The sequence below is a fragment of the Ceratotherium simum genome, chromosome 11, assembly GCF_057802395.1.
Source record: "Ceratotherium simum simum isolate JZ-2026a chromosome 11, ASM5780239v1, whole genome shotgun sequence".
Classification (NCBI taxonomy): domain Eukaryota; kingdom Metazoa; phylum Chordata; class Mammalia; order Perissodactyla; family Rhinocerotidae; genus Ceratotherium; species Ceratotherium simum.
In genome coordinates, this window is record NC_141910.1 from 46,860,089 (window position 1) to 46,882,074 (window position 21,986).

Consider the following 21,986-nt stretch of genomic DNA (forward strand, 5'->3'; position numbering starts at 1 on the left):
TGTGCACCGGGATCCAAACCAGCGAACACCAGGCCACTGCAGCGGAGCCCGCGCACTCAACTTCTTGCACCACTGCGCCGGCCCCTCAAAGCTCTCTTAATTAATCATCACTACAACTACAGAATATTGGAGAAACCTCAGAGAAAGGCTCTGAGATACCACTAACTCAGAGGTAAGAGGGCCTCAGCTCGTGGATGCATGGTTTTTCAACAACATTGAAAAGGCTGCTGCATGCTCATCTTCCTTTCATCCTTTTCCTCTTCCCTTTGATATCACTAAAGCGTCTCTGAATCACAGAGTGATTATCTATTAGCTGAGCATCAAGGATATGTGCTGATGAAAAGGTCATCTGTGTCAGATAGTGGTAGCATGGGCCACTCTAGGAAAGGTGAGCCTAAGCTATGAGTTTGGGAGGAATTGAAAGTTTAGAAATACGCCTGAGAACTACCCAGATTCTGCCGGGGATTCGTTGTAAGAGAGAATGATAGATAAAAGGACATTGCTACTATAAGCTCAGTTCATACAAAGTCTGAGGCTAGAGATATGAAATCAATAGACCTTCTAAGGTCAGTAAATGTGGTCTCATGGAGATGGCAAAGGGCATTTTCATCAGGTTAGTTAATAATAGTTCTTTACCAAGAGTGGATTCAAAATGGGAGATGGGTTTAGCACTGGTAATGTCCAGCAATGGGATTCAGAGACAATAATCAAAGGATGCTGTTAAAAACTACCTGAGAAATGGACAGAGCAGCAAATTCACCCCAAAGCGAGACACAAAAATGGGTTGTGCTTGAGAACAACTGATACACAGTTCCCCGCTTCCTAAAGCTGTGAATTAATCTTAGATTTGAACGTGGAGAGAAATCCACCAAGGAAACTAGGCCACATGTGGAGTAGGCGTTATGAGCAAATGGTAATAGCTGTCTAGTTTGCTGTAATGAAAATTTTGAGGCTGCACCCACGTTAGTGGAAAATTGAACTGTGATAGATTTAGAAAGAAATTACACTCTGATTGATTTGGAATATTCGTCATAAGCTTGAGAAGCATCAGTTGCAGCACATGTAGAGTATATTTCTCAATTCTGGGCTAACCCTGTAGTGAGGATTAAAGGGAAGGCTTAACTCTTCAGGTCAGCAAGTTAGAGGGAAAGAAGTCAGATAAGATTTTTTAACTAATGTTACTCAGGGATCTCACTCTCTGACAATTTTTCCCCCTGCTTTCTTTTCCAGTGGGGACTACAAGTACTATAGCTGTAAGTGGAGGACTTCAGAAACACCTATGTCTGGGGTGAGTTAGAAACTATTACTAGGGTGTGCCAAGATTACAGAAAAAGCAGCACTTGTGTATAAGAAAATCCTATTTGTGTTTCCTTCTAGACTTAGAAAAACAGGGTGCCAGTGCCTTGGGTGTGTTTAATTATTTATACGAGGGTTATTAGTATGTGGTTAGTGAGTCCTTATTGAAAGTTATACATGTCAGCAACCTGCAGTGAAGTTATGTAAGACAATGTTCTTGCTAAATTATTAAGATATAAAATGAATAATGAAGGGTATTTTAGTGGAAAGTTACCTGAAAAAATAGTTTCTAAAGGTAGGGAAAGAAAAGTGAGAGAGTACGGGTAATGAGTCATTTTGTCCCTTATGGGAAGGTAAAGCAATCTTTCTCATAAATTAGTGGATGGTGGATATATCCATAACAGATGACACAAAAAGAAGCAATATTTGTATTTACTGCAGCATGAACTTTTAAGGATGGCATTGTGGAGGGCACTGATATCCTTCCTCAAAGTACCCTAGTGTGTTATTGGATCATGGTGTTGTTTGGCCTCTATACCCATAAACCTTATGGCCATTCAAGTGTATCTATTGACTTAGCCTTGTCTTATCTATGGGAAGGAAAAATATAGGCAGTTCTTCCCACAAAGATAAGGATAGATCATTTTTTATTCATTTTTCCTTGGACCTGCTGTCCAGATTTTGCTGTAGCTAGGTTCCTATCTTCTTATTTCTATGTAAACACATGATTTTTTACCTTTATTATGTTGCATCTCCCTGCCTGGGTCTCTGACTCATGTTACACCTCTCCTATTGTATTAGTTTCCAATTGCTGCTGTAACAAATTACTACAAATAACGAGCCTTTAAGCAACACAAATTTATGATCTTTCTGTTCTAGAGATCAGAAGTCTAAAATGGTTTGGCAGGGCTGCATTCCTTCTGGATATGCTAGGGGAAAATCTGTTTACTATTTCCCAGCTTCAGTAGGCTTCCCATATTCCTTGAGTTGTGGCCCTGCATCATTCTGGCCTCTGCTTTTATTGTCATGTACACTTCTCTCCCTCTGCTTCCATGTCGCATCAACTTCTCTGACTCTGACCCTTCTGCTTCCTTCTTATAAGGACCCTTATGATTACCTGGAGCCCAGGATAGTCTAGAATAATCTCCCCAAATCTTTAATTTAGTCACATCTGCAATGACCCTTCAGCCAGGTAAAGTAACATTCTGACAGATTCTGGGGATTAGGACACGGACATCTCTGGGGACCATTTATTCAGAATCTATTAGATTCTGTCATTTAATATATCCCAGTCCACGTCTGGCACCTTGTTATTTGAGATATCTCTTATACCTTAGATGCTTTCACCTAATATCCCATGTTTCCCACACTTGAATTTGGTTTACCAGTTTGGATCCTCTCCACCTGCACTGTTTAATTTGGCATCTTTAAATCCAGTCCTTTGGCTGGAAACATTTCCTTTTTTCCGGTGTTAAACTATGAGCCTTAGAGCCAGCCAGTCTATACTTAGAACCCAACATCCTTCTCATTGTGAAATGTAGAAATTTTTCATCAACTCTCAGATTCTGGTCCCTCCCTACTCTCTTGGTTTGTGATCCTCCACATTCCTATGGAAAGAACATATCCCTGTCTTATAATCATAATTTAGTCAAAACCTAGAGCCAGCCTATGTACGTTGTACTCCTGGTCACAGCATTTACAGCCTGGACCCAGCCCATGGCTAAAAGCCTGTCTGAGACACTTTGAGTTGACATCTTGGACAAGCTGAATTTCTCAGATGCTTTTATTGCAATGTAAACCAATCAGACTACCAAAAAAGTGGGAGATGAGGTAAAAGAAAAGAAAATACCTTTGCCTTTTTTGAGGTGGGTGTTTTGCTTGGTTCTTCTCACATTTGTATCTTTACCTAGTCTATGTCTGTGCCTATAGTTCAACAGCTTCACAGTCACCAGAGTGAATACCTAACAAATAGTGGCGCCCTGTATTGTTTTGTTTACTATTTGTCCCTGCAGATTTTATATGATTTTGTACTAGCTTGTAAGTATTAAGCTTACTACCTAGCTATGGATGTGGCTTCAGTTCACCCCAATTTTGTAAAATCCCCCTATAGATCTAATGTTCTGATTGACAACACTTGGATTTCCACTTCAAATATTTGTCCCAAATGTCCACAAGGGGATTTCTAAACTGTAGTCCATGGACCCACATATGAAAAAGAAATTTTTTTGCTCAGTTGTTTGTAAAATTTGATGAAGTCCTTCTTCCGTGAGGAAGGGCATCATGACCCCTTAGAATGATGCATCAAATTGAGGAAAAAGTTAGAAGTCTTGAGTAGTTTAAAAAAACATATTTAACACGAAAATTAGTTTTATAATATGATTTATTTTCATTACACCACAAAAAAATATATTCTGAAATGTTAAATAGCATTAAAGAAAGACTTAATGGTTTTACGGATATTTAAGGGGCATGTGAATTAAACAGGCCAAGACACACTGTTCTCTCTAGAATTTTGCCTCTCTTTGCATAAACTCAAATACAACTTTTCTCTTTTTTTAGAGTTTCTTAATTACATTTTTCTGTTTAGTCTCAATCTTTTGTGGTTTCCATGGTAGAGGATATAGGCACAGATAGAAAACAATAAAAAGGGAGAGAGTGAAAATAAAAATATAGAGGCAGTATGGAAATGAAGTGGGAATTTGGGGTAGATATAGATTTGAAGAACGTATAACAGCCATTGGAAGGAAGAAGGACATTCAGGTATATTCAGAGGACAGAATTGTTTTAAAAATGGAGAAAACTTTACTTTAAAAGTGAAGTTTTCCAGGTGCCAAATCTAATTTATCTCAAATTTCTATGCTTCTGCTATCCTTTACTGCCAGACTTCCTAGACTTTGTATGATTTAAAATCCTCATGTGGAGATTAGACAATGAAAACCTTTGAAAATACTGTTTACCTAAAATACTTTAAAGGCTAAAAATACTAAAAAATTCAATGATTTAATCTTGTTATATTGTCTAAATTTCTATCTTAATTTTTTTTAATGAATGTAACAAATGAAAATTTGGAGACAGAAAAATTGATTTCCTGGTGTTTTATTTTGTTCTGTTTTTCTACTGAAATAGATATACAACAATTCATATTCCTGGGGTTAGTCCACTTTTCAGGACTTAGGTGTTGAGTATTATTTAAACACATAAAGTTATGGGTATTAAGATTTTCATCGTGAAAAATCTTTCCATGACTATCCAAGACACTTCTGACATTCCTAAATAGTATATTAGTGAGAAAATCATGAACAATGGCTGTCTCCCCTAGACTTTTTATCCAATGTGTTAGAAAAGAAATTGTTCTGGTTTGTTCTGTCTCACCAATGAGTTTCCTCTGTCATCCTCCAGGACAAGCAGTTGTCTAGAGCCCAATCATTTTCTCCACAGGCGCTAACACTTTCCCACACATCCATAGCTCTTTTCAACTCTTCTCTAAAAGTTATACATCTTGACAAGAGATTACAGACCTATGACTTTATAGAGGAGCTATCTGAAATAATTAGCTTTTTCCTTAGAGAAACCCTCTTGGAAATTTTCCACAAATGTTACAGAAGGTACAGACATTTTAGATTACTCTCCCACAGACACTTGTCTCTTTTCTCCCTATAATTTCATTAATTCTCCAAATATGGTTAGAGTCTGATCTCTCATCAGTCAATAGCTTTTCATCACATAATTTGTATTTAAATATTTGCTTATTAAATTGCTTTCTGCAATTAAGAAGAACCTGTGGTCATGAAATAGGGCACAGTAAAACCATAACTGAAGATTTTTCCAAGATTCTAAGGTTTGGTTTACTAAGGTATGATTTAAAAAATGTCAGTTACACAAAAAAACTTAATTTACTGTAATTCACTGCTCCAGCACATCAATCAATAGGTACTTCTATAGCACTTACTCTGAGTTCTAGCAGCTGATGTTCATTTGTATTTCATGTTTGCTGCAGTCAACATTATCTCTTTCTCCTTTAAAAATAATGTTTTATCCAAATTTAGATAGTATCTCTTTCTGATCAACTCCCAATCTAACAGATATCCTGGAACTGACAAATTGTGATGATCCTAGTGCCTGTGTTATTTATAATGATTGAGCTATTGCAGTGTCAAAAGTAGTGTTATTACCTTGAAACAGAGTCAAAACCACTATTCCACAAAATAATGAGCCTTAGGTAATGACATCTTCCTGTCTGAGTTGATTTGGATATTCATACTGTATTCTTTCATTTGTTGATTCAGCAAATGTATAAGTGCCAAATATCTGCCAGATATACTAGGCTTTAGCAGGTGTGTGTATGGGTGATTAGGATGAATTTGGGGATCTCTTTTTCAACTCCATAAATGATTAATTTTGGATATTAAATCTCATTTGCATCAAACATCATTAGTTATTTACACAGATTTCTTTCAAATTATTAAAATAAGGGGCTGTACAATGTAGTTGTTGAGAGTATGGGCTCTAAGTCCCATGGTCAAAGTTCAAATTACACCTCTACTCCCTGCTAGCTGGGTGACCTTGGGCAAATTACTTAATGTCTCTCTGCCTCAGTTTTCTCACTGGTAAAATATTTAAAAATTGAGATGTTATTAAAGAAGATCGCACTTTTAAAACGTTGATCACAGTTCTTGGCGCATGGTATACATGTTACATATATATAAAAAGAAAGAGAGTGATAGAATGAAATAAATCCTTGATTGGGATAATTGATTAACTGGGTTCCTTAAACAGGTGATAAAGTGATTGAGAAAAGTATTCTTTTGTGATACTGCCCTTACATCTTGGAACTTACTGTTACGCCTTTTGAAGTAGGAATCCTAGTAAGAAAGGGCATGTGCTGAGATGGGGATCCACGTGCTCACTAAGTTTGGGAAATCTTAAGGTACCAGATTTTACCTTAGCCATGACTTGAAAGAGATCAGAACAATCTACTGATACAAGAACAAACAAGCTATTGAATTCACTTTGTTGAAGCAAGGTTATGATATTTCTCACTTCCCAATTATTATGTTTCACAGTTATCTATGATCTAGTAGAGATTGCAGCATGGGTAGATATCAAGAGAGTACACGAAACTCTCAATAAACATATAAGGAATCATAGTCTTGGGAGTGTGCTTTTTGTTTTCTTAATATGAATAAAAATATTCTGCCTCCTTTGGAACCACCAATGTTGACGCTACCTGATAGTTCTTAGCAAGGTATAAAGGTATCAAATTGACTGTTGCTCATATGATGTACGCCTAGGTGCTATTTTTATTGTTATGGAGAGCTAGCAACACTTGAATTTGGTTGAACTGCTCCATTGTTCTCAAAGTTCATGGTTATTTGTGTTTTCTGCTCAGTCTTGTTGTTGTCACAGATGAAATAGCAAAGAAGTGAAAATTTCAATTAATGTATCTATGTTTCATGGTTATGAAATATAATTACATATATACATAAGAAGGTATTTGGTTCATAGTGTGTATATGTGTGTGTGTGTGTGTGTGTGTAACTTTAACTTATGCTTCTGTGGGTGTTGTTATATTGTTATTTTTTGTCATATATGATTGAGTTGGGTGGTGATATTACTCACAGTTTATAATTCACTTAACCTTTACATGTATTGTTCTCAAACATTAAAGAATATGTGTAACTGGTAATTAAAGTACCAAATATCTTTACTGGAAAAATTGATTATTCCATTTTAAATTGTGAGTTTCTTCACTCCACTAACTTTGATATATATAAATCACTACATACATGTTTCAACTTTTTAATTGTAATGTATTTTTAGTGATATGTCAATTGATCTGTCAGTCCACACCTGCATAATAGCACTATTTGAACCAATGGGATGCTTCCTTTAGCATAATTTGGCTCCTCATAGGCTTACCGTGGCCTTGCGTCACATCCAGTTAATGATTCTACACTTGTTTTTTCCAGGTGATGTATTGTTGAACAAATAAGCCAACAAGATGAAGAAATTGTTTATGCCTATTGTGTTTGGACTAGAATGAATGTACTAGAAGTCATTTTCCCCTGGCTTCAATGAGTCTGAGTCTTCTGGTCTGGGGAGAAACAAATTTGTGTTACCTCTAAAATATGATTTGCCTATGCTTCATTCTGTTGAAACCAGTATCAATGTAGTCTAGCAAAATGACTAAAAAAATGTCAAAATATAAGTCACCATTGTCTATCCTACAGTTATTTTCTTACTTTTCCTATGACCAGTTTTATTTACCTAATTTTGGGTTGATATTTTAACGTGCAACCAAAAACATCAGAATAAAATTTGTGGGTAGCAATAATCATCAATACCAGATTAAACAGCCTTAAAATTAAAAATGAAGAAATGTTGAGATTTGTTGAAGTCCACTGTGAAAGCATTACTGAAGCTTTCTTTTTTAAAGTAACCTTTATTCCAAGTGTCTTACATTATTTCTCACACAGTAGACAAGCAATTCTCTCTTTTCTAATTTCATTTCCCTCAAAAGGTCTTTTCTCCACCATTTCACCTTCTTGGCTTCCTCGCCTTATGTTGATGGGGTAGTATATTTCCATTACCTTTGCAGTCTTTTTTCATTCACCTTAAAATTGAATTAAATTTAGTCTGCTGTTCTAGACATGAAGTGTTGGCCCAACTGAGTTATTTAAGCTTAAAAAAGTATAAGATTTTTATTACTCTACTTCAAGCTTTATGTGTGACAAGTTTGTCAAAGATAGAAACCCAAGATTATTTTTTAAAAAGGAAACGGTCCACTTGTGTTTGTGACTCTGGACAATGCAATGTAGTAGAACTGATAACCACCCTTACTCCTGGCCCCTGTGATCTCCAGACCATCCTGCAGCTGTTAATCAATTGATCTTGCTATCAACTATATAAGAAATTTACCATATACATTTCCTTTCATCTTAACTGTATATTAAAGGTTTTTTACAATGTAGTTATTGGAGCTATTTAAAAACAAATAGTCCATTAAAAATTACCTGGCATATAGGTTATTTTAGCACAGAGAGCACAGTTTTTACCTCCACGTCTGTTACTAACATGATTCACTCCTCCAAGTTTAGTTAGTAGTTTATACTTTGGGTGTAAGTTAGTTGTAACACTCTTGCCAGGCTTAGCTTTGCTCTCTAGAAAATTCAGAGAAAGATCAGTAATAGCTGAAAATTTGATTTGCATTCTCTATAAACCCACTAAAGTTTGGAATAATATCGAGGTACATATTTGTCAAAAAAGAGAAAAAGCAGTGAGCATTAACATGTGATAAGCATTTTGGCCATCATTTTATATACTATTATTTTATGAGTTTTAGTTGTTTTTTTAATAAATTGTAGTCAACTATTATCTGCAAAATGAATCCTATGAGATGAAATTTCTATGACCTTTGACTTACTAGCTGGAGTGTTAGAAGACACAAAGAGAACCAGCAATTGTCATTACAGAAGATAGCAAAAAGGAACTGTTGCTAGATTTATAGATCTTCAGCAATTCCATTTATTTTTATGTGATCTTATTTAAATTTTAAATAAAATTTATTTTTACAGTGCAGTTGTGATATACGTCCATAATTTAAAAAATATAAAATATCTAAACGTAGAATACAAAGGAGAAAAAACACGACAGTACTCAGATAAAGCCACCTAAATGTTTAATATGCTTAACACTAGCCTCAGTTTCAATACATATTTTGCTTAATTTAACATACTTATACCATAAATATTATTCTGATCCCTAAATGTTTTACTTATAGCAAAAGCATTTCTCATAACACAAACTTAGAGGAAAGGTTATATTATTGGCTGGATAAATGCCTTGGTCATTGCCTACTATTGTATTATTTGCTTCCTAATCTTTTATTGTGCTTGCCCTCATGACATCAATTTGAAGATCAATTGCATAAACCTATTTCTTTTAATATGCGCCAGGTATTTTCTTTGCTAGAAGACCTAGAAGTGAAATTACCCTCTCAATGAGTAGGACCAGTCCTTGTTGAGCACAATTATCTTGAATTTAAAGTATATTTATTTGTAGTGAAGATTTTAGAAAATATTCCATAGCATTTATTTATTGTCATAAGAAACCTGATGTCCATGTTGCTTTAATACTATAATATTTTGCATTATAAATTGGCTACTTGTTGTGCACACTCCTTAGTCTAAAGAAATCCTTGATGGTTGCAATTCAGATTATCAGAATCTTCTAATAACTCAGTTTTCATGGAAGACAGGAAATAAAAGTTGGTGTCCTTAAGTGAACAATATACTTAAAGACCAGACACCCGAACATTTAACTTATTTCATATTGTGTCTGCATAACTTCTCTTTTTTATGCCCCACACTCAAAATTCAAAATATCCTTAGTACAGCATTTATGCCCTACACTTTTGGTGCTTTGTCTAATTCTCAACACATAGTAGGTTCATGGTAAATATGAATAGAGTTAAACTGGGTAAAGACAAAGTGGTAGCCACATACATATTGGACATCAGTGCTTGTTTCCAGGGATTTAAAATTGGATTTTCAAATGACCAAAATAATATTAGTGAATTAACACAACATGCACAAATGCACTATGCAGTTTCCAGAAGGATTTTGTAAAACCAATAATGATAATAAATCCACATAGGATTACTGCTCCTTACCAAAAAGTAATATTAGATGGAATTATAGCTGTATTTATAAGTTGTAAAATATGAGAAAAAGAATAAGATGCTTAGAGCACCTCTTAGAAAAGAGAGAACTTGCTTTCTATCTTTCTAATGAAGCTATATGCAGTTTATTTTTTAACTCCTTTGTCAGAGAAGCAGGTAACATATTTTCTCCTAGAGAATGTAATCCCTATGTATGTTCTTAACTGTGTTCCCTTGGGAGCTAAGCAATGTCTGGAGATATTTGAAGGAATGTTTCTGACAATGCATAACTGGCACAAGTTTTCCAAGAAATCAAATAGTTTTAAATATCTAGCTATTCGAAGAATGGACAAACTATTCGAAGAATCGAGAAACTATCTCTTTTTAAAGAATATTATATCACTTCTCGGCCTTTTGGCTAAGATCAAGTGAAGAATGTTATTATTCCTGTGAGGGTTACTTTCCATTTTTTAGAACACTTGGAAATAGCCAATAATAGAAATGGGGGAGTAATAAAATGTAACAACTTTTTATATATAAAAGTTATTATATAGAAGTTTTTTCTATATAATTTTTTTCAAACTATATCTATATTCAGCAAATACTGATTTACCACATAACATTTACTAGACTCAATAATAGATGCAAAATTAAATAAATTTTAATCAATTTAAAAATAATAGATTCAAAATTAAATAAACCAGGGCTCTTGACCTCAAAGAGTTTATGGCAAAAAAGGGACATACAAGTGAGTTATTGGGCACATTATTGATAACCATTGTGTGAGAATAGTGTGCAGGATTCTCTGGGTGCACAGAGCAAGGGCCTGTGACTCTTGACTGGGGCATACGGAAGATTTTTTGAAGGCTGTGTTCAGGTCAACTTTTAGTAAAAGATGAAAGAAGAAAAATATGGGGAAGAGGGAAGCACATTTCAGGCAGAAGGAGAATCCAATGCACAGCACATAGACATAAAACACGTGAAGGAAGTTGGAGTGGGGGACAGATTCCAGACCTTGAAGGGACTTGTGTACCATGATTTTATTCTAAATGAAATTCTGAAGGGTATTTTGGAAAGATTTTAATGAGAATGATATGATCAATTTGCAGTAATGTAGAGGATGGGCGATGTGTATATCTGTGTGGCACAGGGGGGTGCATACAATTACAGCCAGGCAAGATAGGGGGCTCTTTCCTTATGTTGTATGAGAAATTACAGGAGTCTGCACTAAGTGAGTGGCAGAGGAAAGATATAGAACACACATGATTGAAGAGATCAAAGCTGTAGAATCAATAAGATTTGGTGGCCTATTAGAAGGGGCAAAATATGGAACAGTGTTGTTAAGGAAACAAAGATAAATTTGTCTTAGGTGACTAGACGGATAATGATGGCATTTAAAAAACTAAACACGTTGAAAGGCTAGATTTGTTACTTTATTTTGTTTGTTTGTTTGATTTAACTATTTCCATTTTGAACATGAAGCATAAAAGTGGAGATATCGGGCAGGCTGCTGGAGATATAGATCTGGATTACAAAAGAGATAGATCCACTATTCATTAGCAAACACATAGTGGTTGAAGAATGAATAAGATTGTTAGGAGAAGTTATGGATTCAAAAGAGCAGAGAGCTGAGAACAGAAGTAAACAAAAAAAAAAAGCAGAGAATGAAGAATATCTTGAATAATTAGGAAAACAAGGAAAGTGGTATCACAAAAGAGAAGAGAAACTGAATCGATTAAAGATTTAGGTAATAGGATCTCTGTGAGTAAATTGACAGAGTTGTAATGACTTAACCTGTCTGGGGGAGTGAACATGGATTGGGATCACTTATAAGGAACAGATGTTATTTGTGAATATGTATAACCTACATGGATAGTGTTTTCAGTCTTTAGAGATGATAACCAGAAGTGAATGTGTTAAATATTATAACAAAAGTGTTTAAAATTGATTGATTGATTGATAGCTAGCTCGATAGATAAGACAGATACCCTAGCAGAAACTCTAGAAATTCTATACAGAGGAAGCTTATAGGTAGCATTCCAGTTGAAACCCAAGGCTAAGGAACATTTTTTGAAGTTGTATTTCCACAAGCACTTGGTTTTTACTTGGCGATTGTGTTTTATTAGGAGTCGCTGTGTGCAGGGTTGGCTGATGAAGATTGTGGTGGTGGGCTTAGGGACGCTACCTGATTCCCATGAGCCAGCTCTTGATACATTAGATATGTGGAATCATATGTAGGTTACCCTTCAGGCTCTCCCTTGGTAATCTGAAGTGGGCTTTAATGAGGATGACATAATGATCTATTCTGGGTATGTCTGTCCATTCCAGGTATGATTCCCCATTTGGATGACGTCTTCTCTAGAAGGTGAGTATTAGGATATGATACTCTTTCGAAATATCTTGCAATGCTGTTAATCAATACTTTCTGTAATCAAATTTCCAGTGTAATTATGATTTTTTTGAAATGCGAAACTGTGGACCAAGATGAAGAAATTTGTTATAAATGTTTTAAAATTGTGCAGATTGGATCTCTGAGGATTTTAGAGCATTTTGTATTAGCTGAAATAAAAGTGTTAGTCAAGCTTAGAAAGAAGTTAGAACTGAAGTCAAGCACACACATTTAGAAAGCTTATTCTAGTCCTACTCCAGACTCTTTCAATAAAACACTGTTATTGATTCTACTCAGTGCTCATATCTTAACATAGCTGACAATGTTGGAGGTGTTCCAAAGTCGACATTGCTGGCATAATTTCTGTGAACGTTTCAATGTCTAATTGAAACACGAGGATCTTTAGAAACAGAACAGCCATTCTTCCTTATCTTTAAAAAAAGTGTTTATAACTGCAAATGACCTCTCAAAGGAAGCCTTCTCAAACGTTATCTTTTTATAAGCAAAGAGAGTAAAATCCCTTCACCCAAGTGTAAGTAATATGAATAAGAAAATTCTCATTATAAAAATTTGCTAGAGCCCTTTTGTTTAGCTCAATAGCACTCAAATGGTTATGGTGATACACTTCAAAGTTGGCAGTAGTGGAATATTCTTCCATTTAACATCAAGCCAATACTGAAGAAAATTGCTGCCATATTTTCTAACTTATCAACCTTTACAATGAGATATATTTTCTCTGCGTAGAGAAAAATTTTCTCTTCTATTTTAATGTGAACTTAAGTTAGAGAAACTGATCAAATAAATAAAATGAAATTAGGCCATACGAAGCTATTTCATTTTGTCCTTTCTATATTTGCCTTTAAGTTTAGTATTAGAAAAATAATTGTAGGAAATGTTTGAGTCTCTTTTATTGATCACAATAATGGCACTTTGTTATATCCATAAAGGTGAAGGAATGAGTTAAAGTATATGCTTTTTTCTTAAAAGTGTGCTATAAGATCCTATTGCCCTTAAAACACCTCAAAAATCATTATCTGTGCCTGAATTCCTTCATCCAAACTCCCTATTCCTTCACTGTGGTTCTAGCCAACTTCCTGCAAGAAAATGACCACAAATGTCTTTAAACATTCATTTCCCTTCTGCCTTAGAGCATTCTCCATAATACTGTGTGCCTAAATTGCCCCATTCCTTCTTTTAACATTCCTAAGAGTTGACCTTTCATAAATGGTTCCATCATTTAACTTCACCCAAAACCCTTGTTCAGATTTATCAAGGTATGTTTGAACATGTCTTCTTACTCTGTCTACATATAGCCCCCTTCAGCTAAACTCTGTGACTCTCAGTTTATGCCCTTATCCTACCTAAAACCTACCTTTGTAAATAGTTTATTCCAAACTTTATTTTGATCTTCCTTTATCCTATTCACATTTACCCCCACAGTTAAACACCTGAGTTTACAGTAAGAGAGCCAGGGGATAAAAATTTAGATTTCCACTAAGTTTTTTTGAGCATATGACTTGATTCTCTGAAGATCAATATTCACATCTGCATTATAGGAACAATAATAATATTTATTTCAGAGTATTATTGTGAATGTTAAATAACATAAATAATGTAATTAAAGCATTTAGCTAAGTGCCTAAAGCATTGGAAGAATTGAATAAATGTTAACTATTTTCATTCTTAATAAGTTTGTTACTCAGCTGTTGTCTTCATCTCTAGGCAATGTACAATGCAGTAAGATACAGTGAAATAAGCACAGGATTTGAGGTTAAACACATCTGTGTTAGTTATTTGACTTATACCTTATTAGCTGTGTGACTGTGAATAAGTGTCATCCTCTTTAAGCTGCATAGTGATGATTCAATAACATGATCTGTATATAGCAGCTGACATAAAATTTGCCTTTATTAAATGCCTGTTGAATGAGTAAATGAGTGATATACATTTGTGTATGTAATTGTAGTGTTAATCTTAACAGTTTCAAAAATATCTTCATTAAATCATTCAGCAAAGGTTTATTTATCACATGTGGACAGTATACTATAGTAGACACTGGGAACAATTTCAAATAGGCCTGGTAAGGACCATTATCTATTTGTGTGATACACAATATAACACTGCCTGCCATTAGATTGGTTAATAATTCTTTGGAAACAGTAGCAGTTGTCCGCTCAAACCTAAACTATAATTTGTATACATCTAGTATGTCTAGAAAACTGATGAGGCAGATCTTCCCCAAATCAATTTTCGTAATTCTTTATTTTCCCCCATAATCCTACCAAGCCATCTGAGACAGTGATTGGTGTGGCCATAAGAGCAACAAAGTCCAGAGTAAGTTATTAGGAGAAGGCATCCAGGGTCAGCAATGAGAATGCATGCAGGGTGGACTCTGACATAAGCCCCAGGAAAACAGCAGCTTTGAAGGTAAGTGGGCTGGTTGGAAGGTATCCATGGTTCCAGGCTGAGTACCAGGGAACAGGCCGTGGGCAAAGCTTTCCAGCCTCAGCTGGGAGGTGGCAAATCTGGATTACGTAAGAGATGATCATTGAGATAAACTCAATCTTGTAATCTAGAACTTTTTTCCCACGTCAAGATGGAATGTTAGTAAAAAGAAAACATTATTAAGATTTACATATCAGTGACTCAACCACAGCAGTCAAAATAATAATAGTTCATTTTAATGTTTACCAGATCAAATGGGTATTTCTAAAATCAAGTTCTTGTTACTTATTGACATCTCAAGGGGTAGTATTTAAATATATTTTATGACATCAATACAGTATGTATTATAACCATATAAACAATAATTGCATCAATAAATTTTCTATATGTCTTTAGATATATGATCCCTCCAATAGTTTTCACTATTTTTCCGAAACCATGTAGTGATCAAGTGACCCATAAATAAAAATGAAGCAACACATTTGATTGTACAAGATGCTACCTTGAAACTAGCGTATAAAAGTTAATGGTCAATAAAACTTTTTTTCAGTCCATAAAATGTGTTTATTTAACTTGCTCTTGAAATATCTGACAATTAGAAGTGTGCCGTTATCATATTGGAATAAAATCCAATTAAATTACAAAGCTACATCCCTTCCTCCAGAAATGCTCAAAGAACAAGAAACAGTTCTTGAATGGCAATCATATCCAGATTTTAAAGAACATATTTGCAGTAGAATTGTGGTGGGAATATAATGATGGAGAAGAATTAATTGGAAAAACAAATTGAAACACTGTAGTGTTATTTCCAAAAACGGGCACGATGATTGATAAATGTCCATGAACTTTTCAAACGAAAGTAGATGGAAATCTCTTGCCACTTGACATTAAAATTCCAATAGCAAATGTCTCTGGCCATACCCCAAGCTGAGTAATTATATTTGGTGCATAGCATAAGCATTTGATGATTTTATGCTTCTCAGTATGTCCTGCTTTTACAGTTTCACCCAGAACTACATTTAAAAAGCACTGATACTAAAATAGTAAAATCAGTTCAAGTTAGAAAAAACGGCAGCTGAATAAATTTGAAATGAGGCTAGATATATCTAAGAAAGACAGAAAGAGAGATGCTACAATACAGAAACACATAAGCCTTGACCTTGAATGACCTTTGAATTCTATATAAAGAAGGTCTACACATATTTAAGAGAAAATACCCTCTAATAAGAGCTTCAGGCTCAGTGTTTACTATGCATTATACGCTCAAATGTAGTGAAAAGGAGAGGAAAAAAATCTGCTGCAATGATGAGTGACGGATGGGCCTTTGGCTAATAGTTATCTTCTCTCTTTTCCTAAAATCCTCCAGTCTAAATTGATGGGACAAAAAATCTGGGTCCAGCTTTTCCTGATATCTCTTTACTTCCATAAATTTAGTATTATCTACTAGACATGAAGCTTAGTAAATCATGAAGTCCCTTTAGATATCTTGCTAATTCAGCATCAAAAGATAATGTGGGGGCTGGCCCTGTGGCATAGTGGTTAAGTTCAGTGCACTCCACTTTGGCTTCCCGGGTTCACAGGTTCGGATCCCGGGCATGGACCTACACCACTTGTCAGCCATGCTGTGGTGGTGACCCACATACAAAATAGAGCAAGATTGGCACAGATGTTAGCTCAGGGCTAATCTTCCACAGCAAAAAAAAAGATAGTGTGGCCAAATTGTTTTTAATCACACCATCAATTTTTGGCACGCTGGTTTGTTTTAATATACAGTGCTGGAAAAAATGGTTAGAATTGGAGGCTAAGATTAAGGAACATGATTCAGAAAAATAAACCTCAAAAAGAGTATACCAGAGAAACTGAGGAAGTAATCCATGAGCCTCAAGCCTTGGACACATACTCAACTAGGAGAAAGTGGCCAACAGTTGCTATTTTACATAAGCTGCTCTGGCTGGTACAGCTTGCTCTACTGGAGAAACCAGTCCTGTGATCCTAGCTACATTGCATTAGGTTGTGGGCAGGTGCATAAGCTGTAAATCACAATCTGTAAGCTGGACACAGATTGCTAAGGAGCAAATTCTGCCTGGTAGAGGTGCTCTGCACAGAGAGGCAGCCCATTAATACTCTCTTTTGGAATGCTCAGTGAGCAAGGAAAAAGTAGGCCACTGGGTCTCATTGTATTATTCTAAGTGCATTACACATTCTGGAATAACTAGGATGAGAGAACGATGTAATTTATGAGATGACTCCCCTTTGCTCTCATTCTTGTGGGTCCTTGCAGTAAATCTCCATTGGAGAAGATAATCTGTGTAACCCTAGAAATATTAAAGTATTTGATCTCTTATAGGAGACAAGCCCAGTAATACAAGCATCCGGATTCAGAAACCATTGTAGTATGAAAGGTCATTGCTAAATCAGGCTGAATATAAAGCAAAGTTTTAAAAAAGAAAGAATAGGTTTCAGTAAAAATGTATTTTTAGATTTGAAGAGCAGCTTGCATTTTACAGACACTGTATACAGCTGTTATTTCATTTGATCCTCAAAATAGCCCCAATAAAGGAACAGGTATTATATTTAATTTACAGATAAACAAATTTAACCCCCTAGACATTAATTTTTTTTTCTATTTTGTTAGGAAGGATTGGCAGAGTTAGGACACATGGGTGTTCTGAATCTAATTCCAGTTGTGTGTGTATGTGCGCACACACACATGAGCATACTATACACTCTGCCTTAAAATGGGTCTCATCAAGTGGTGCCATCCAATTGAATGTCTACTTATAAATGATCCACCACGACAATGGATATCACTGTGTAATTGATAGGAGTTAGAAGCCTTGGTAAAGTCATATACAGTATAAAGAGATTTTTCATTTTAATTTTTAAATCAAATCTGCAAGGCTGTTATAGGACAACTGAAATTCCATTTGACATGCAGAATTCCAATTTAAAAGGAGAACTGAACTCTTTTGTCATGCAAAGTGAACAGTAGTAAAGAGAGACATAGTTGATGCAATCAAACCAAGTCTATACGCACGTCGATTTTAATCCCATGGCTCTCCTTTTGACATAAAAAGAGTACGGTTAAGAATAGCAGTGGGTAACACTGAAGGAGTGTTATTGTACCAGGCATTATCCTAAGTGCTTTTTGTATACTAACTATATTAAACCTCACAACAACCTTATAAAGAAGGAGCAATTATTATCCCCTTTTATAGACTATGAAACTGAGACACAGGAGTAGCATAACTTGTTCAAGTTTGCATAGTGGGTCAGTGGCAGAGCTGGGTTTTGCGTCTGCAGGCTGACTCCAGAATGCATGCATTTAAAGAAGAAAGTATACTGCCTCTCCTAAGAGTAAGATTACATCATGGAGAGAAACCACAGATGACTCTGGATTCACACAGAATCTGTTGGATTTCTGGCTCCATGGCTGCTCAGCCGTGTTACTCTGAACAAGATGTTTACCTCTTCTCTGCCACAGTTTATTTATCTGTAAGATGGAGATGCCAGTAAAGCCCTTTCCCCTGGATCATTAGGAGGTTCAAGTAAGATGGTGCAAGTTAAGCCTACTTCACTGCACACTAGGTAATGAATAAATGGTAATTTTAGGAAAAGAGCAGAAATTATACTTTTAAAATAATCTACTCAAAACCCTTCATTTAAAAAAAATGAGGAAGTCAGAGCCCAAAGAGGTTAAATGGCTTATTTTATATCATGCTGTCAGTGGCAGAATCAAGAGTAGAAGCCAAGCCTCTCAAATCCACGTTTAGTGTTCTTTGAACCACAAAGGAGTAAATAAAGGATTGTATCTAATGTGTCACTTTTTTCAATTAAAAAAATTCACTGTAGAAGTTATTTTAATTCTTTTCTTCTGTTTAAAGATGAGTCTACCGACAATGATTATTATTAGAATATCCTTTCACCTTTGTCTATATGTCACAACGATATGCAAGTAAACTGTAAAAATGTTTCTTCTCTCTTGAATGTTGACAGTAAATGAACCAGCTTAAAAAAAAACAGGCAAAAGCAAGCCTAATCCTAATCTGTGTCCTCAAACCAATCAAATCACAGAGGAATCATTTGTCTGGCTTCTTAGAGCTAGGTTGTTTGCTTATTTATGTATTTGACAGCAGCTGCAGATTGAAGGAAGAGGTAGGAGATCCACAAAATACAATAAAAAATAAAATCAAGCCCAAGCAAATACAAAGCAAACTTTGAAGGCAAGGGAAACTTCAACCTTGGCTTGCTGGTCCAACAGCAAAATTCCTCAGTCAATCACATGGTACATCTGACCAAGACCATGAGAATAAAGACGGTCAGGCCAAACATGCTGTCTTAATGTGCAGTTTTCAAAGAAAGCAGTCCTTGCTACCTGAGCTGGCACTGGTAGCAAGGATTGAAATGAACTTGGTCATATTTTATAGTTTTTGTACAGGTACCATAGGTGCCCAATGAGAACACAAGCTACGTAAAGGCAGGGGTCTTAAAAATCTTCTGATGGTACTTAGCATACAACTGAACACAGAATCAAAAAAAGAAAAACAAAAAACCCACAGTTGAATTGAACTGAAATGTGTCTCCTAAGACTACTGACAACAAATAAGAGTAAATGTACTTGCTCATTTGATATTGTAGGGTCACTACTTTAGAGTAGTAAAATCTACAGATAGACTAAAGAAATGGGCAGAACTATAAATGAAGATTGAATGTAGTGACCATTCAGCTTCATCAAAAATGACAGCTGAATTCTCCCTACATGCAGCATGTGATGGAGGTGCTTTAAGTTACCATTCTTTCATGTTTTATTTGAATAATAGATGTCACCTGAAAACAAGTCTCGACCGTATACTTAATCTTTTTCAAGCTGACTCAGCTCTGAAGTTACAGCAGTGAAGACTCTGAACTTCTAGCCTGGAAAGAAAGGAATCACGATTTAGCAGTCCAAGATACCAACACTGTTTTGATGAGGTTTTCTTTAATAGCATAGTATTTGAGACGAATAATAGTATAAAAAATTGGCAAATGGAGGAAATCTAGACAACTTTGTTTTTTTTGGTGAGGATGATTGGCTCTGAGCTAACAGCTTTCCCCATCTCCCTCTATTTTGCATATGGGACGCCGCCACAGCATGGCTTGATAGCTGTGCATAGGTTCATGCCCAGGATCCAAATCCACAAACCCAGGCTGCCAAAGCAGAGCACACAAACTTAATCACTATACCACCAGGCTAGGCCCCTAGACAATTTTTTAATGTAACAAGACCGTGTTTAATGAACACCAACATTGACGGTACAGGCAAGCGCTGTGGGGGCTCAGAGGAGGGGGGTGGTTTTGCTATCAAGGTAGAATTAGCACCATAAAATGAGTTGAGAAGTGTTCCTCCCACTTACATATTTTGGAAGAGTTTGTGAAGAATCAATATTAATTAATAGGTAATTAATTGAGAATCATTAATGTTTATGAAATAGAGTTTAGGCAGTACTGTTTTTAGCAAGCTCCTCACTAGATAGGACACAATACCAACAATCTTACTTTTTTTAATTTGGGGATTGCTTTTTATTTTCTTCAACGGTTTTAGAAAAGTGGTTTTGCAGATATAGTTAGAATTGGCTTTTTTATTTGTTTTCAGTTGCAATTTCCTGGTGCCTAGAGAGATAGCATGCTGAAGTATGTTAGAAACAACACAGCACTGATTGAGACTCAAGAAAATAACTAGGTATGAGTGCTGAAGTTAATTATACACCTTGATAGGTTTTAGTTGATGTTATTTAGTTGTTGTTTTTTTTTGTTTTTTTTTTTTAAGGTTATAAACCAAAGTTACAATGAATGGGTCACAATGTCCTCCAAAAAAGATAACCAGGAACACATCAGTAGGACAAGTTGGACTTATTATGCATTACAGGGAGGGAGGATGCACACTATGAGGAACCATACAATGTCTCAGTAAGAGGGTGTTAGAAAGGACTTATTACAGAATTTGAGCTTTGCTTAGGTGATTTTGGGGACAGTTCGAACAAGCAAGGCTTTGGTCTGAATTAGATGCTGAAAACTGTGAATAATTCTATGATAAGGTAAAAATAAATCTTATTTAGCAAGGCAGAAGGCTAGAGTAAGGCTAAAGTTGTAATTGGTAAAGGAGTAGTAATCATTCCTATTAGCTGAGATGGTACCATTGATATTTTAAGGTTTACACAATGATGTTGTTTTTCTCTTTACTTAGTCAATATCAGGAGTTGTTCTTGTTTTTGTCTCACTTCATCATCATAGCCACGGAGTGACCTTGTCTGAAATTGACATTCTGTAAAATCATTTATGTCAAACAGGGGAACAGCAGGGCCTTGCTGTAGATGCCAGGTCAGCTCCTAACAACACCAAGGCCTAGCTCAAGAGTCATGAAAGTCCTGGATTTTTAGGGGCTAATTTTCTTTTTCTCATGGATGTACTACATAATAAATAGTACATTTTTCATAAAGTCTTATGGGCAATTAAATAGAATCAAAGAAACATGGTGATACAATTAAATTTCAAATGTTACATTTTGTACATTAAAACAAAGCTTCTATGCTGCTGTGTTTTTTTTCCTTGCTGTTGTCCACAAAAAAAAAAAAAAAAGAGAGAGAGATATTTAAAGTACTGTATGATCTAGCAGGGAAGGTTGGGGGAAAAGAATTTATAGTAAGATTGTGACTAGATCTCATGTTTGCATAAACAATCAATAGAATCCAAAATGTGGTCTAATGATTACAACCTTCACGACAAATAATTTGTCACTGAAAAAGCAATAGCTTTCTAATAATGTGACAAATATAATTTCTAAACCTCAAAGTCAGCAGTAAAGTTTGAGGCTCTCTATTTATATTCTAATCTTTCACTAGGTTCTATACTATCAATTACCAAGTTTCACGTTAACTTCAGAGATTTAAAGGACACTCTTTGGAGAAAATCAGCTGTTTGTCCTTCAGAACAATGAATCCAACTTAAATGCAGACTCATGAGAAGATCTGCTTTTAAAACAGACCTATAATTTGTATATTCTCTTACAAAGCATTGTTTTTTTAAAATTTCATTATTTCTATTCATATTATTAACATAATCTGCTATCGACATCACTGATGAATTTGAAATATAATAAATCTATTGAGGTCCCGTGTGCTTTTTCTGAATATTATTATATACATACATATACACATATTT

General features: G+C 35.3%; 1 long non-coding RNA gene across 1 annotated transcript in view; it reads left to right on the forward strand.

The window, feature by feature from the left end:
- Nucleotides 1-1,238: 1,238 nt before the first annotated feature.
- LOC147915995 (uncharacterized) overlaps nucleotides 1,239-21,986 on the forward strand; it is a 50,168-nt gene continuing 29,420 nt past the window's right edge. Inside the window, exons 1-2 of the long non-coding RNA XR_015553580.1 lie at nucleotides 1,239-1,288; nucleotides 12,284-12,320. This is a non-coding gene — a long non-coding RNA (uncharacterized LOC147915995). The remainder of the gene's footprint in view (nucleotides 1,289-12,283; nucleotides 12,321-21,986) is intronic.